This window comes from Passer montanus, unplaced genomic scaffold, assembly GCF_014805655.1.
Source record: "Passer montanus isolate IOZ18808 unplaced genomic scaffold, ASM1480565v1 scaffold35, whole genome shotgun sequence".
NCBI classification, from domain to species: domain Eukaryota; kingdom Metazoa; phylum Chordata; class Aves; order Passeriformes; family Passeridae; genus Passer; species Passer montanus.
The window spans coordinates 1205312-1220393 of NW_024368263.1; the positions used below are offsets into that span (position 1 = coordinate 1205312).

General features: G+C 52.7%; 1 protein-coding gene across 6 annotated transcripts in view; it reads left to right on the forward strand.

Annotated features, from left to right (window-relative positions):
- SEPTIN9 (septin 9) overlaps positions 1–15082 on the forward strand; it is a 127737-nt gene that overhangs the window by 76639 nt on the left and 36016 nt on the right. The window contains exon 1 of one of the 6 annotated variants that reach the window (XM_039716265.1): positions 7665–7914. The exons of the other annotated variants lie outside the window; for them this stretch is intronic. The gene's annotated coding sequence lies outside the window, so the exon portion shown is untranslated. Of the gene's footprint in view, positions 1–7664; positions 7915–15082 lie in introns of those variants that run through there. 6 annotated transcript variants of the gene reach the window in all.

Here is a 15082-nt window from a genome sequence, read left to right on the forward strand (position 1 = left end):
GCAGCTCTGAGCAGTGCTGTGGTGCCAGTGTGGCAGGAGCTGCTTCATCCCTGCGAGGAGAGGAGCAGGGAATCACTGTGGGAGCAGCAGGGCTTCATCCAGAGACATCCACCTGCCCTGAGCAATGGAGGGATCCCGTGGGATCCTCAGCTGGGTGAGGGACAGGAGAATCCTCAGGAAAAGCCACATCAGATCTGCCATGGGTGATCCTGCCACATCCCCCTTTGCAGTGTGCGTCCCTGGGTGCTGGGAAGTGCCAGCTCTGCCAGCTCAGGCTCTGTGTGCAGAGCCCTGGAAAGGCTCTGAGGTGTGGGAGAGGTGCTGGCTCTGCAGTGGTGTTGGGATATCATTGTTTGGTGTTGTTGTTTATGGTTGTGGGGCAGGAACCGCCTCTTCATTAGCAGAAGTCAGGGTTTTGACCTTGGAGACCAGGGCTAATAACATCATGGACCAGAGCCACTATTAAACTAGAGACCTGGCTTATATTAGCCCTATCTTGTTTTCAATTAATTCCATGTTAAAGCCAGCTTCCCTCCCTTCCCAGCTGTCATTTATTCTCCATAATATTTTGGAGATTTTATTTTCAGACCTGTTAATTACTTTTCCATTCTCCATCGCCCACGAGCTCTCTCCTGTGAGTGATCCTGTGGTCAGGGGGAGGGCACCCCCTCCCTCCCCACCCTGGGGGCTGTGGGATGGGCTGGGGTGGCTGTGCCAGGACCTGGGAGGTCCGTGCCTGGCCCTGGAGCTGGACCAGGGCTTCCATCCCCTCTCCTGGGGGCAGCCCTGTGGTCACAGTGGGGTGCAGAGAGGCCAGGCTGAGGTGTGTGCTGGTGTAAAACCAGGCCAGCAGTCAGCAGGGGAGCTGATGTCAAACCTGCAGGACTCAAGTGGGTTTCTCTTCCTGTGTGTGGTGTAGGTCTGGCTTTTCTGAGCTGGGCTTTTTACAGGTTGGGCCATCTCCAGCTGGGCACAGCTGAGCTCTGAGCCCCAGCCCACGGATGGGATTTTGTGAGCCCCCTCTGTCCCCACTGCTGTGTGTGGTGCCCAGGAGGCTCATCCTGCCCCGCGGGTGGGTGCTCAGCCTCACCCTGCTGGCTCTGGGCTGCTCTGAGTGCCCAAGCCCTGAGCCCCACGGGTGGTTGGCACTTTAAGAGCAGAATTCTGGCTGAGCTGCTGAATGCTCCAGCTGCCCTGGGCAGGGAGAGAGGGGGGACAGCTGCTGGGACCAGTGTCACCCTGAGCCCAGCTGTCTGCACTCTGCCTGGCAGCACGAGCCAGCCTGCCTCGGGTACAAAAGGGGCTTTCAGTCCAAATGTCTCCAGGAATCGTCACAGAATGGTTTGGCTTGGAAGGGACCCTAAAGACCATCGAGGTCCAGCCACACTGCCACGAAGACAAAATTGGAGGGGTTGTGAGGGCTCTGTCCCTTTTCCCTGTGTGTCAGCACGAGGGTGCAGCCCAGGGCCACTGCCAGAGCACATCCCCTTCCTCAGGAATCCTCAGGAAAAGCCACACCAAATCTGTCATGGGTGATCTGCCACAGCATCCCCTTGCACTGTGCCTCCCACCTCTGGCATTGTGCTTGTGTGGTTGAACATCTTGGCCCTCTCTTGTTCCTTGCAACGTGTGGTGGTCAGGCTTGAAGAGGGGGGAAGGCATTGCTGGCTCCAGAAAAATTCATGCTTTCCATTTTGGTTTGATAGTCTGTTGCTCTTTCCCCAGTGTGAAGCTGTTTGTGTTGATGGCTCAGCTCTGGGGTCTCAGGTGGTGCACTGGAAGCACTCCCAGGTGAGCAGGCAAAGCTGGTTTGATGTGATGCTGCTCTCTGTCTCCTCACACGCTGCTGTGGTTGCCCAGGCCCTGGGACAGCCCTCAGCCAGCCAGGCAGGCTCTGTCCCACCACTGCTCTGCTCCTGCCCCGTGGGCCTTCGTGGCAAGGATGCTCTGGAGCTTGTTTGGATAAATCAGGGCAGATAAAAACACCTAAAACAGGCATGTGACCTTCCTCTGTGTCCCAATGTGGGTCTGTGCAAAACAGTCTGAACCATCTCTGAGCTTTCAGCTTTGTTGGAGGCTTTGTCCCCTGGCCCCTTTGGGACAGCCACACAGGGTGCTGGGTGTCTCTTAAAACTCAGCAGGGTCCCCCCCATCTATTCTGCTGCACAACAAGCAGGGCAGCATCAGGAGAGTGAAGCAATTCAACTGTTTGCACTCTTTTTTTCCAGCTAGAACCCTTATGGAAAGGCTTTTCCTTAGAGCTCCCATAGAGTTGGGTTAAAATTTAAACAATTACAAATACTTAAAAATGGAAAGAAGCAAACTCTGAGATCCACTGAAATCCTTGTGAGAACCAAGGACCTGTTGCTGTGTGCTGGGAAGTCGTGGTGGGAGCTGCAGTTCCATCCTGCCATGGACACCCAGGGATGGAGAAGTGAAGCCACACAAACCTTGGGGTGACTTTTCTTCTGTCCTGTGCTGCTGGGGTGGCACCAGGTGTGGGGCTGCAGGGGCTGTAGGGATTTGGACAGCTGTTAACACAGCCAGGCTCCCTGGGATGGAGAGCCCAGGGCTGAGTGGAGCTGCAGTGAGTCACCATTTCCAGCTCTGTAACTGTGCAAAGAGATTAAAGCTGTAGGGAAATGTTTCCTCCTAAACCAGCTGACAGATTCAGGCTAGGTTATGGACAGTCTTTTTATTGTTATTATTTTTATTTTTAATGGGAAAATTCCTACAGCCCAGGATTCCAAATGGAGGGGCAGAGTGGGAAACGCTGAGTCTCGGTTTGTGAACACAGGCGCCAAAAATGAGATAATCTGGAAAAACCTAGACCTGCAGGCCCAGTGACATGGAAAGAAGAGTGGGAGCATGTGTGGGGGAGAGGAATGTGTCCCATCATGGAGACACTGCCTGATCAGGACACCTCGTGCACGGGGAGGGCACTGCCTGCTCCCCCTGCCCGCCTGTGCCCTGTCCCTGGCTGGGTTTTGGGCTGTGTTTGGTTTTGGTTGTGTCTTTGGTTGGTTTTTGGGCTGTGTTGTGATTGTGTTTGTTTTTGGCTGTGTTTTGGGGTTTGTTTTTGGGGCTGTGTTTTTGGTTGTGTTTTTGGCTGTGTTTGTAGGCTGTGTTTTTGTGCTGTGTGTGTTTTGGGGTGTTTTTGGCTGTGTTTTGGGCTGTGTTTGGTTTTGGTTGTGTTTTTGGGCTGTGTTTTGATTGTGTTTTCAGGTTGTGTTTTGAGCTGTGTTTGTTTGGGCTGTGTTCTTGGGCTGTGTGTGTTTTTGGCTGTGTTTTTGGGCTGTGCTTTTGAGGTGTGTGTTTTTGGGCTGTGTTTGTTTTGGGCTGTGTTTTTGAGGTGTGTTAGTTTTGGGCTGTGTTTTGGCTGTGTTTTTGTGTGGGCACACTTTGTGTGGATGCTGTCCCGTGTGGAATCTCCAGCTGGGCAGGATACACCCCAGGAAATGAGGCTGGCCACTGCAGCCAGCCAGCCCCAGGAGGATTTGTTTGCCTTGCTGGGAGTGCCCGAGGGCTCCTAGGAAAAGCAGTGACCTCCCCAGTGGGGCTTCATTATGCAAAGGGGCAGTTTCCCATAGGAAACACCCTCTGCCCTGTCCCCACTTCCTTTCCCTGGTGTCTGAGACCAGGGGAGGGCAAAGCTGGGGATGCAGCATCCAACATCAGAAGGATGTGGAGCTGCTGGAGGGAGCCCAGAGGAGGCCACAGAAATTCTCTGAGGGCTGGAGCCCCTCTGCTCTGGGGCCAGGCTGGGAGTGCTGGGGGTGTTCACCAGAAGAGAAGGCTCCAGGGAGAGCTCAGAGCCCTTCCAGGGCCTGAAGGGGCTCCAGGAGAGCTGGAGAGGGACTGAGGACAAGGGGTCTGCAATGACAGGACAAGGGCAAAGGCTTCTCACTTCCAGAGGGCAGAATTAAATGGGATATTGGTATAAAATCCTTCCCAGTGAGGGTGGGCAGGCCCTGGCTTTGGCTGCCCCTGGATCCCTGGAATGTCCCCGGCCAGGCTGGACAGGGCTTGCAGCACCCTGGGACAGTGGGAGGTGTCCCTGCCATGGCAGGGGTGGCACTGGGTGGTCTCTAAGGTCCCTTCCTACCCAAACCAGTCTGTGATTCCATGCTGAGCTGCAGAGTGACCCTGGCCCTGGCCTAAATGACCTGGCAGGGCTGGGCTGGGTCTGGGCGAGGCTGTGCATCCATCCATGTCATCTCCTCACCTCCTGAGCCCTGCAGGAGGGATCCAGGGGTGAATGTGTCTGCAGAGGGCAGAGCTTGACTGCAGGGTCACCTGGCTGGGGCTCAGGGTCTGTGCTGCAGCTGGGTGTGAGCCCTGAGCACCCTCAGGGGCCTCTGACTGTGTTCAGCAAAGCCTGGATGTGGCACTGGGGGCCAGGGTTGAGTTGAGGTGCTGGGGCTGGGTTGGACTCCATGGTCTTGGAGGTCTCTTCCAACCCAGTGATTCTGTGAATTCTGTGATTCTGTGACTCCCCTGTGTGATGAAAACTGGGGCAGCCCCTGGACAGAGGTGCCTTTGCTGCTGAAAAAGGAGTGAGTGCTCCTGCCTGCTGTGGGATTTGTGTTCATCCAGGTGGTGCTGAAAGACAGAGGGAGACACAGCCCTGGCTGAGGGGGCATGTAGGAGCCCAGAATTCCTCTGTTCATCCTGTGGTATTTGCATGTCTGCAGCCCATGGCAGGCGTGCTGGGGAACATGCTCCCCACCCATCAGCCCCTTTGGATCCTCCAGCTTTCTCACATTTAGGTTAATCATCCTACAGGCTGATAAGGCAAATAAAATCCGTTATCTCGGCCAAGATAAAACAAAGAGTTTGCTTTGATCTCCTGCAGTAAGGCCTGGCTGCTGGTTTTGTGACTCTCTGCTGTCTGCTGGGGGAGGGAAGCGATGGCAGTGGTGATGAACCTCCTGTAATTAAAGAATAATTCTCTTTTAACCTATTTCTAAACTTCTGTCCCTGCCTGAGATGTTTCTGTTGGCCAGTGGTTGAAGGGACACCAAGGCTGGGTGCAGTGCCAGCTCCATAAACTCTGTCAGAAGACTGAATTGAGATTACAGAGAGATAACTTTGTTTTGAGAAGATCAAACGATCTGTTGTGAGCAAGAAAAGATAAGATGACAGCGAGCCATTTGTGTTCTTTACACTCCTCCAGCAAACAAACAGACACAGAGACCCTTCTAAGTTGTCCAAAATGCTGTGGTGAAGCTGAAGTGAATGTGGCTATAAATGGAAAAAGCAGCTGGTCTTGGACTGCAGCCTGTGCTCAGACTTCTTTGGGCCCAGCTTTTCTTACATCTGTTAGAGGTTTTAAAGGAGGGATGTGGGGAGAGAGCTGCTTTGCTTGGGGTTGGTTGAATTTGGGTCACTCATCTCATTGATCTTCTGAACTGGTCTCTGCACAGAAGTTCCCAGGGTTTCTGCAGGGTCACATGCATCAGTGCTTCAGCCTCTTGAATCATTTTGGTTTATCCAGGCATGCTGGGAGACAGAGCTGGGCCCAAGGGGTCCATACCTGGGGTGTGTTTCATGTGGGCTGGGTGGATCTGGAGGGACATCCCAGGAGCTGCCCTGCCCAGCTGGGGTTGCAGCCCTGCCTGTGTTTGCTTCCCCTGTGTGTTATGCCTCTGGGTGGGGAATTTTCCTCACTCTGCTGGGCATTTGCTCTGATCTGGGAGCTTGTGCTGTTCTCTGCTGATGCACTGAGGAGCTGGTGTGCTCTGGACCTTTGTCTGAAGCTCTGGCACATGGAGGCACAGGATGAGTCTCTGGTTTCAGTCTCTGAAGCTACAGATGTGCAGGCTCATGCTCTTATCTCGTGTGAGATGCACTCAGGGCACCTCCCCTCATCTGCAGTGGAAATCAGTTCATGGACCAAGAGCCACAAAAACACTGAGATGGCAAAAGTTTGTATGGGGGGAGAGCCTGGTCAGGATCCTGCCTTTGGTGTCCACTCCTTCATTGTCTTGGAGGAATCCCTCTTCCAACTTCTCCTTTGGAACAGGGAGCTCAAGGTACCTGAGGGTCAGTCCTTGCATTGGGTTCTTTCTTCTACTGATGCCTTCTGAAGGCTGACCTGGAGCAGAGGCTGGACAGAGTTAAAGAATCAAGTAGGGATTTATTAAATGATCTCCTCAATGGATGCACCTTGGGCAGCACCAGAGCCCAGCCAGGGCTGCATTCAAGATGAACCAAAATGGTCCCAAAATGCACGAATGCTCACGGGGTCTCTCCCTGGGCTCAGCTCTGCTCCATGTGCACATTGCAGTGCAGTGTCCAATCCCAGCTGCAGCCCCTGCAGTCCCATCCTTGTTTTTCTCTCTGCAGCCCACGGGGTTTGTGCTCCTGGGCTGAGATTTGAATCATTTGTCCTTGGTCCCCAGCTGGAGCAGGAATTGTTTTGTCTCCCTGCCCTGTGGAGAGAGCTCACACTAAAGCAGCACAGAATCTGAAAAATATAAAACTAAAACCTGAGGCATCACTTCCAGGTTCAGCTGGTGATTAGGAATCAGCTGGCCCTGCTTCCAGAGGTGCTGTGGGATTGTGCAGGGTGGGAGCAGCCCCTGCTCATGTCACTGGAGTGGCCCTACAAAGGGAGGTCCTGAGCTGTCCGGGAGGAAAGGGATGTTTCAGGTGTCTTCTGTATCAAAACCTTGCCAGTCGACCTTGCTCGCTCCTATATTTGAGAAACCCATAGTTTGAAGGGGAAATAAGGATTGGGAAGGCAGACTTTGGAGCGTGGGGAGCAGATCTGGGATGGATTGTGCCTCTGGTTGATGAGTGTTGGAGGCTGCTGGCACTGAGGGAGGAGCAGGGGGATTTGGATGCTCCTTGCCTCACGTCCTCTTCCCCTGCTTCCATTTGCTGCAGGCTGGATGGAGAATGAAGAGTACCTTGGAATTGTCCAGATACGTCCTGGGAAAAAGGAGTAGATCTGAGCAGCTTTTCTGATAAAACATAATTGTTTAGACAAACTCTGGCTGAACTTGCTTCCTCCTGCATCCCAGCATGCAGATAAACAGGGTGGAAGTGGGAGGCCAAGTTCACAGGCTGCTGGGGCCCTCCCTGGGGTCACACCGGCCTCGAGACCCCCTGACCACCCCTTTTGGTGACCTTGGAGAAGATGAGAGGATGCAGTTGAGTGCTGAGGGTGATGCCCTGGCTTTGGGTAGTTCAGTGCTCTGAGATGTGATGGGAACCTTGATAAGGCAGCACGTCAGGGGTGTGGGTGGTCCTGGGGGCAGCAGTGAATCCATCATTAGCTGCAGGGGCTGGACCTCGGCTCTGTGTTGCTCTGTGGGATGCAGGAGGTGAATTTGCTGCAGCCCTGTTCTCTCCAAGCCTGGCAGTGCTGGGTGTAGGGTGGCTGGGCAGACCTGTGCCCCTGAGAGATCCCTGTTTGAGCTGGCAGGGTCAGGATTTGGTCGGGCAGTGAGGATCTGGGTGGGATGTGGCCACTGCGGAGGTGTTGTGGCTCCTGCCGAGGTCTCCAGGAACTGCTTTGTGGAGTCAGATGAAATCTGAGATCCTGCCATAACACTGATGTTCCTCCCACCATTCCTCAGGGAACCAGTCCTCCTTGCCCTACTTTGAGTAGTAAATAAAAGTTTATTTACAGCCCAGGAGTGCACGCCCTGAGGTTGGGAGGTGAAGGGTCCCTGCAGGGCCCTGGAGGAGCTCTGGGGTTTCCTTTCTGCTTCGTGCCTTCGGTTCCTGGACAGAAAAGTCTTGGGAAGGAGCAGCCCTGCGAGTGGGAGCTCAGGGGAGCCCTTTGCTGGGCCTTGGGGCATGGCTTTGTTTCCTGGCCCCGTGTCCCTGTGAGAAGAGCTGAGAGGAGATAAGGAGAGCTCACGGGTTACACGGGGCTGGAGCAGCCAGGGACAGCAGCAGGAGGTGAGCTGGGTCCATCTGTCCCCATCCTTGGCTCAGGGTGGGGTGGGGACAGGGCTGAGGGGGATGTGGGGCTCAGCTCTGCTGGCCTGTGGGGTCTCTGGGGTTTCCAGCTCTGCCCTGCCACTGCCCAAAATTCTCCTGCAGCGCTTCAGGGAACGAACATTTGTGTTCTCCTCCACTTGGAGGAGAGGGAAGGGTCTCTTTGGGGTTATTTCAGCCCATGTGTGGGACAGATTATTTATGGGGCAAGCAAACCAAAGCCATGATTTGGGCTCCTCTGAAAGAGCAAAGCTGGGAAAGCTTCAAATCGTGGCTGCAGAGAGAAGGAGGGATGTGGCTGTGGCTTTCTGCTGGGGACCAGTGCTGTGTCCCTTGGGAGAGGCACAGAGAACATTGTTTGGAGTTTCTTGCTTTTCCTTCTCATTTTTCAGACATGCAAGATTAATTGCTCTCTTTTATTGTCCGCAGCAATATTTATTTTGCTGCTCTGCAGCAGCAGGGACTGGATAGGTTTCACAAACCGAATTTTCCCCGGACAAGCCCCTCCTCTGATTTCACACTCCCAGCTGCCAGGCTAGGTTTTAAAACAGTTTGCACCGAGGCTGAAAATATTTGAAGAGCAGAGCAATGCTTTGCAGGAAATGGCTTAAACTTCCTGCTCCCAAGATGGTGTGAGTGTTAAAACAGAACTGGAGAAATATTAGACATCCTACATCCGGCCTGGCTGGGGAGGGTGACCCTGGGGTGATGGGATGGAAAGCCTGGACACCCCCTCCCCCTGCTGCTTGTGCCTGGCAGCTTCCTGCAGGACGAGGGGCCCCAAGGGTCCCCCTGACCCCCACCCCCCGACTTTATGGGGGAAAAACCAGAAAATTGTTTCCTGCTCCTCGGGGCTTTGCTGTGTTTGGGTTTTGTGGGAGATGTGTGGGGCGAAATGTCATCGGAGTGAGTTTCCAGCAGAGAATGGGAGTTGGAGCAGCAGCGGTTCTGATTAAATATTTGTAGCAGTTTATCCACCATCTCCCAGGCTGAAGTTGATATAAAATTTTGATAACTAAACTGAATTTCATTTTTATGTATTTTATTTTAAAGAAAGCAAGCAAGCAGCGCTGGGTGGCCGGGGAGTCACCGCTTCACTCACGGCACACACCACTTACAAGTTCAGCAAAGTATATATACTGTTCTTAAGCCTACAAAGCATTTTCTAATGTGCTTGGTTAGTTTGAATCAGCAAATACCAATAAGCTGGGTCAGCAATTTCATCATCTTTCTAGGTGGTCGTTGGCTTCCTGTCCTTGTGGTTGTCTGGAGGGAGACTTTCACTGGTGTCTGCTACAGGATTTTGTCAAGTGCATTATGCTTTTTATTATACAAAAGCATTTAGTTGCTTTGTTGCAATATCACTTAGATTTACCACAATTCCCTCTATTTTATTCTGGGCATCAGTCATCTTGCTACCTCATCTCTTTTACTCTGCTATACTTCTTTTATTTTGATGCTTTATTTGGCTATTCAGTCAGAATATGGAATCAAAGTGGCCCCCGTATCAGGCAGAAATGATGAGAAGGATTCTATTTTATTAGAAGGCTGATTAATTATTTTATTATACTATATTATTCTATACTATATTACATCTAAACTGAACCTGTTAAGCACTTATCTTTGTATATAACTGTTTATTTTGTGACTCTGTCGTGACTGTCAGCTGACAGTCCTGACACACACACATTCTTGGCCCTGACAGGCCAAGGAAACAAACCACTGTCACTTTGGATAAACAATCTCTATATTGTATTTTACTTTGGTATAGCACAGGTACAGCAAATGAGATAAGAATTGTGGTTTTCTTTCTCTGAGGGTCAGAGAATGTGAATCTCAGAAATCCTCGGAAGAATTACGTTTTGCTTTTCTCTGTGAAGAGAAATGTGGCGACATCAGAAAGTTTCAAAACTATTCTTTATGTCTATTTTCGACAGAGCAGATACAAGGATTTGCTGATTCCATTGCCAACTGACACGAATCACAAAAACATTTTTCACAAAGCGAAAGGTGAAAATCCGTGAGAGCTGGGTTTGAGTTGGTCCCGTTTGTCCGGGGCTGGAGCGGGACCTTCCTCAGTGAAAATCACTGCTGGATTATTGACTCAGAGGCATGGGAGCCCTTCCAGCTCGGAGGAACTCCCGCTCGGTGCCGGCTGAGCACCATCTACCTGGCCAGGCAGGGAATAGCAGCTGCTGTGTGTCCAGGACAGACGGACAGGGCTGGGACAGTGGGAGCATGCAGGAGCCTGGGGAAGGGCAGGCACGGAGGGGCTCCTGCTGCTGTCACATTTCAGCTCCCCAGGGTTACTGCTCTGGTATGGAAAGCTTCTCCAAACCCTGCTTTACGTGGAGATTAGGGAATTTTATTCAGAATGTTGTGGGTTGGATAAAAAAAAATATTTGGGTCGTGTCTGGGAGTCTGCAGGTGCAGGAGGAGCGAGGTGGAGGCTGTGGGCAGAGCAGGAGGAGGAGTATGGTCTGGGCTCACTCACAATCCTCCAGCAGCCACTGAGAATCCCAAAATTGCTCCTAATGAAGGCGAAGCTGCAGCTGTGCTGGGACTGAGTCCCTTTGGGAGGCTGTTCCAGCTCCGGGAGCAGCAGCGAGGTGTGTGGATGCATAATGAAGGTGAAGGTGCAGCCGTGCTGGGAGCCGAGTCCCTTTGGGAGGCTGTTCCAGCTCCGGGAGCAGCAGCGAGGTGTGTGGATGCATTTTGGAGCGGGTGCAGCGTGAATGGAGCGTTCTGCTGTGCTCCAGGCACCCTCCTCCTCCTCCTCCTCCTCCTGGATCTGGAGCCCAGGGAGGGAGTTTTAGCCAGGCTCTCTGAGGCTGGGGCTCTGCCTTGCCCTGATGTGCTCTGGAGGAGCATGGGTTGGGATGGGAAGGGCAGGGAGGTAGAGTGGGGCTGTGCTGGTCTCTCCACTTCCCCAGCAAATGCTTCTGTCACGTGTGTGTGGACACTGCCCTTGGCCTGAGTGCTGGTCCCAGTCCATGGAGGGTGCTGAGTGCTTCATTCCCCACTTGGTGTGATTGTGATGCAGGTCTGCCCCAAAACATCTCTCAAATACTGGTTCATCCATCCATCATCCATCTATCTATCTATCTATCTATCTATCTATCTATCTATCCATCTGTCTATCTATCTATCCGTCTATCCATCCATCATCCATCCATCCATCATCCATCTATCATGCATCCATCATCTATCTATCTATCTATCTATCTATCTATCTATCCATCTAGCTAGCTATCATTTATCCATCCATCCATCCATCCATCATCCATCCATCCATCCATCCATCATCCATCCATCCATCCATCCATCCATCCATCCATCATCCATCCATCCATCCATCATTATCTCTCTATCTGTTTTCTGCAATCTCTTGAGGAATATTACAGCCTAACTGGAATTAGGTGCCTAAACACCTTCTCAGATGTATTTCTTGGCTCTCCTTGTGCCTCTGAGCCCAGCACTGCCCCCTCACCCTGTTGCTGGAAGGGCATCAAACCCCAAGATGTGCTCTGTCACGGGGTGTGGGAGGATGGGAGCAGCTGGGGCGGGGCAGGATGCCCCTCTTAGACCTCCCAGGAAATGCTAACACAGCTTCTTTCACAGCTTCTTTCACGTTGTGGTGGAGCCCTTTGCAGGCAGACATGGTGTGACAGCTCAGCACAGCTGATTTGCTGTAGCCACCTTCTGTGTTCCGTGGGATGAGGGGTTTGTCCAAGGAGCAGGTCAGGACACCACAGCTCTGCCACCCCACCTTTCCTATTGCTCTCTCCAACAATTAGGCAGCTTGAATCCATCCAGGCCCTCATTTAAACAACTCCTTGAGCTACAGGATGTCCTGTGAGATTACTGAGTGCTTGAATGAGGGGCTTTCTTAGCTTGGCAGAGGCTGAGCAGACCCCAGAGAGCTCCCGTGCTGGGGGAAGAGGCTGTTGCCAAGTCGTAGGAGGAATTCCCACGTTCCTGTTCCTTCCTGCTGGCTGCCAAACGCTTGTCCTGTCCACAAAAGCTGATGTATTTGGTAGGATTTAACCTTTGCTCACAGAAGTGAATAATGGAGATCTTTTACTTTTGGTTTCTGGGTGTAAATTCACAACTCGGCGCTGGTTTTTGCATGCACAGCACGGGCCCATGGTGGGAAAAACTGGAGGAGGAACAGAGAGATGCTTCACTCGGTGAAGTCCTCTGTAGCCATAGCTGGGAGCCTGCAGGGACTTGCCCCTCCCTCCTGCCCTGGTGAACCCCCAAACCAGGCTTTAGGTGCCAACCAGACTTCACCATTTCAGCAGAAGCACAAAGGCAGCCCTGTGGAAAGCAGAATTTGGGATTTCTCACGCCCAGGTCCTGCCTGGACAGACAGACAGGCTCCCACATTTTCCCTGCTGGCAGCAAGCATGTCCATGGAGTTTCAGGGAGTAGCAATGCTGTGTTTTGTTGCTTCTTTTCAGAAGACACAGCTAGCACTGTTTTCTCTGCCCTGGACCCTCTTTTTTTTCTCAGGTTTGTGTCCTGTGGGACAGCCCTGGTGACACTGGTGCTGTCGTGTCATCAGCAGCACCCAGAGCTACTGAAATGGGCTGTGACACAGCTGGGCACCTCTGTGTGGGGCTGACCTGGTCTGGGGGAGGTGAGAATGACCCAAAGCTCAGCTCTCAAATCTGGGCAAAGAAGAAAAATGAAAACCAGCAGGTCCAGGCATGGCCTGAACTCCTTTTTGGAGGACACCAGCTATGTCCCAGAGGTGGGATCAGCTGGAGGGAGCCCTGCACAGAGAAGAGAGGTCTCTGAAATCCCTTGGTGAGAGTTTGGGGCATCACACAGAGAGATATTCTGTGTGAGAAGATATTCTAGCAGATCCCTCCTTACTTGGGCCCCTGTGTTTGCTGGTTGGGTCCCTTGGTGGAGCTCCAGGGGACTTTGCTGCTCCGTGGCTGCTTGGCACAGCCAGGTGCTCCTCATCCTGGGGAAGTGTTGGTTGTGTCACCCTGGACAGGGCCAGGCCATGAGGCAAAGCCCCACACCACCCTGCACCCAGCAGTGAGCCAGAGCTGCCCTGGTCGAGGTCAGCTGTCCACCAGGGCAGTGTGTGGCCTCCAAAAAGCTGGAATGAATCTCCAGTGCTGCTCCAGGATTTGGTTCTAATTAAAGGGACACCCATGTAGGTGACCCCAGGGCACTCCTCCCCACAGGGGTGGGGAGAAGCAGCTGATGGATTTGCTTAGGAGTGAACTTGCAGTGGGAAGCAGCATGGAGAGCTCCAACCTTACCAGGATTTGCTGCTCCTGAGCCAGCAATTCCTTCCTGGAGGTAAAGTTCTGTGAGATCAGCAGAAACAGGGGTAAAACTGAAGTGGTTTTTGCTGTGAGCATGTGGAAATCAGACCCACAGATGGATGGGGATGGGTGTAATTGCCCCCAAAATGACAAGGTGCTGATTATAAGCACAGCCCATGGCATTGCAGCTGGCCCAGGGGTTATGACCAGTGCCATAACCCCACAGAATTCTCTTTTCTTGCCTATCTGTGTAAATCTCTGCTCTCCCATCAGTGCCTGCCCTCAGCACTCCCTGAAAATTGCCCAAAAATTCCATCTTGGTGCAATTTAGGATACGCTCCAGCCTGCCCCGAGCACATCTGGTATCTGTGTGTTGGGTGATATTAATCACAGCGTGAACACAGCCAAGTGTTAAACAGCAGAGCCCTCCCACCTCCCCCCCTGCAAACCAGGCTTGTTTCCATGCTCCAGCAATAAAATGAACCCAGCATTCCCGGGCAGGCAGTGATCTGGCAGGAACAACTGCTGTGTGGGATGGAGGGATGAGGAACGCTCTGAAACGGGCCAAGAAACCATGTGCTCCTAGGACTTTTTGAAATCCCTGCGGTGTTTGAAGCTATTTTCTAGTCCTCCTCATTTTTTGGATCCGTGGCTGTTCCTGCTGCATCTGCAACTGCTCCCTGTGCCCCGGAATTTTGTTGTTTTGGGTGTAAATGCTGCTCCCTGTTTCCAGGAAGGTAAACACCCTGCTTTGCTGTGATATCAAAGTGCTTCACCAAGCAGGGGAAGATGTTGTTTCAGTTTTGCAGATTGGGGGACAGGAGTTGCAGAGGCTGCTGAGAAATCCATGGGAATCTGCTCACTTGGAGGGTGCCTGTGGTTTTGCTTCAGGACACTCAGTGGCTTCTTTTGGTGTTGGGCAATGAGCAGGCAGGACTGGCACCAGGGATATTTTTGCTCCTCTTTTTCTGGGGTGACCACACAGCAGACAGTGGGCAAAACCCCACCAGACCACGCTGGTTGTGTTGCCCCCAAAGGAGAGCTTGGCCCAGATTTGCCCCCAAGTTCCCCAGTTTGTGGCTGATTAAAAAAAAAAAAAAAAGACTGAAAGAAAAAGCAGAAAAAAAAATCAAAACTGTGTTTTCAGCACAGTTGGCGCCTCAACCACTGAGGCTGCTGTGCTTTCAAGGGAGGCAGCCCCAGCAGTGGTGCCTGGGAGGAATGGGGGGGCGAGAGCTCTTGTGTGGTGCCTTTGATGTTGGAGCCTTTTACCCGCGTTACCCGGGGAGAAACTCGAGTGCTTTTCATGTCTGCTGGTGAGGAGGGAGGCAGAGAGCCAGGAGGGATCTGCTTTGTGAGACCTTCTGCAAGGGAATTGAGGGAAACTTTTCAGAAGTTGGGGGGAGGCTCTCTGGGGCAGCAGCTGAAAGAGGTGCCGAAGCATCCTTGGCTCTCGTGGGCACTGGGCAGCGTGCATCATCCTCATCATCATCCTTGGCTGAGTAAGTCTCTGCTGGAGCTCTGCTCAGCCTCAGGGAGTGAAAATCTGTGGCAAGGGCTGTGCTGGGGTCTCCACAGCTGTGCCAGTGGGGATCTCTGGGGTGGGGAGGCTAAATGTGGCTGTGCAATGGGTGTGTGGGGGTTTGAAGGGTAAGGAGGGGACAAATAGAGCAGGACATGATGCAGGCATTGTCCCAGGGGAATGGTTTGTCAGGGCCTGTGCTGAGGGAGGTGGCAGAGCCTCCTCAGGCTCCCTGTGGGATGGGATGTGCTGGGCTGAGCCTCTGCACCACCTGAGCAGGCAGAGAGTGGCACAGGGGAGTCACACAGGGTGGCATCAG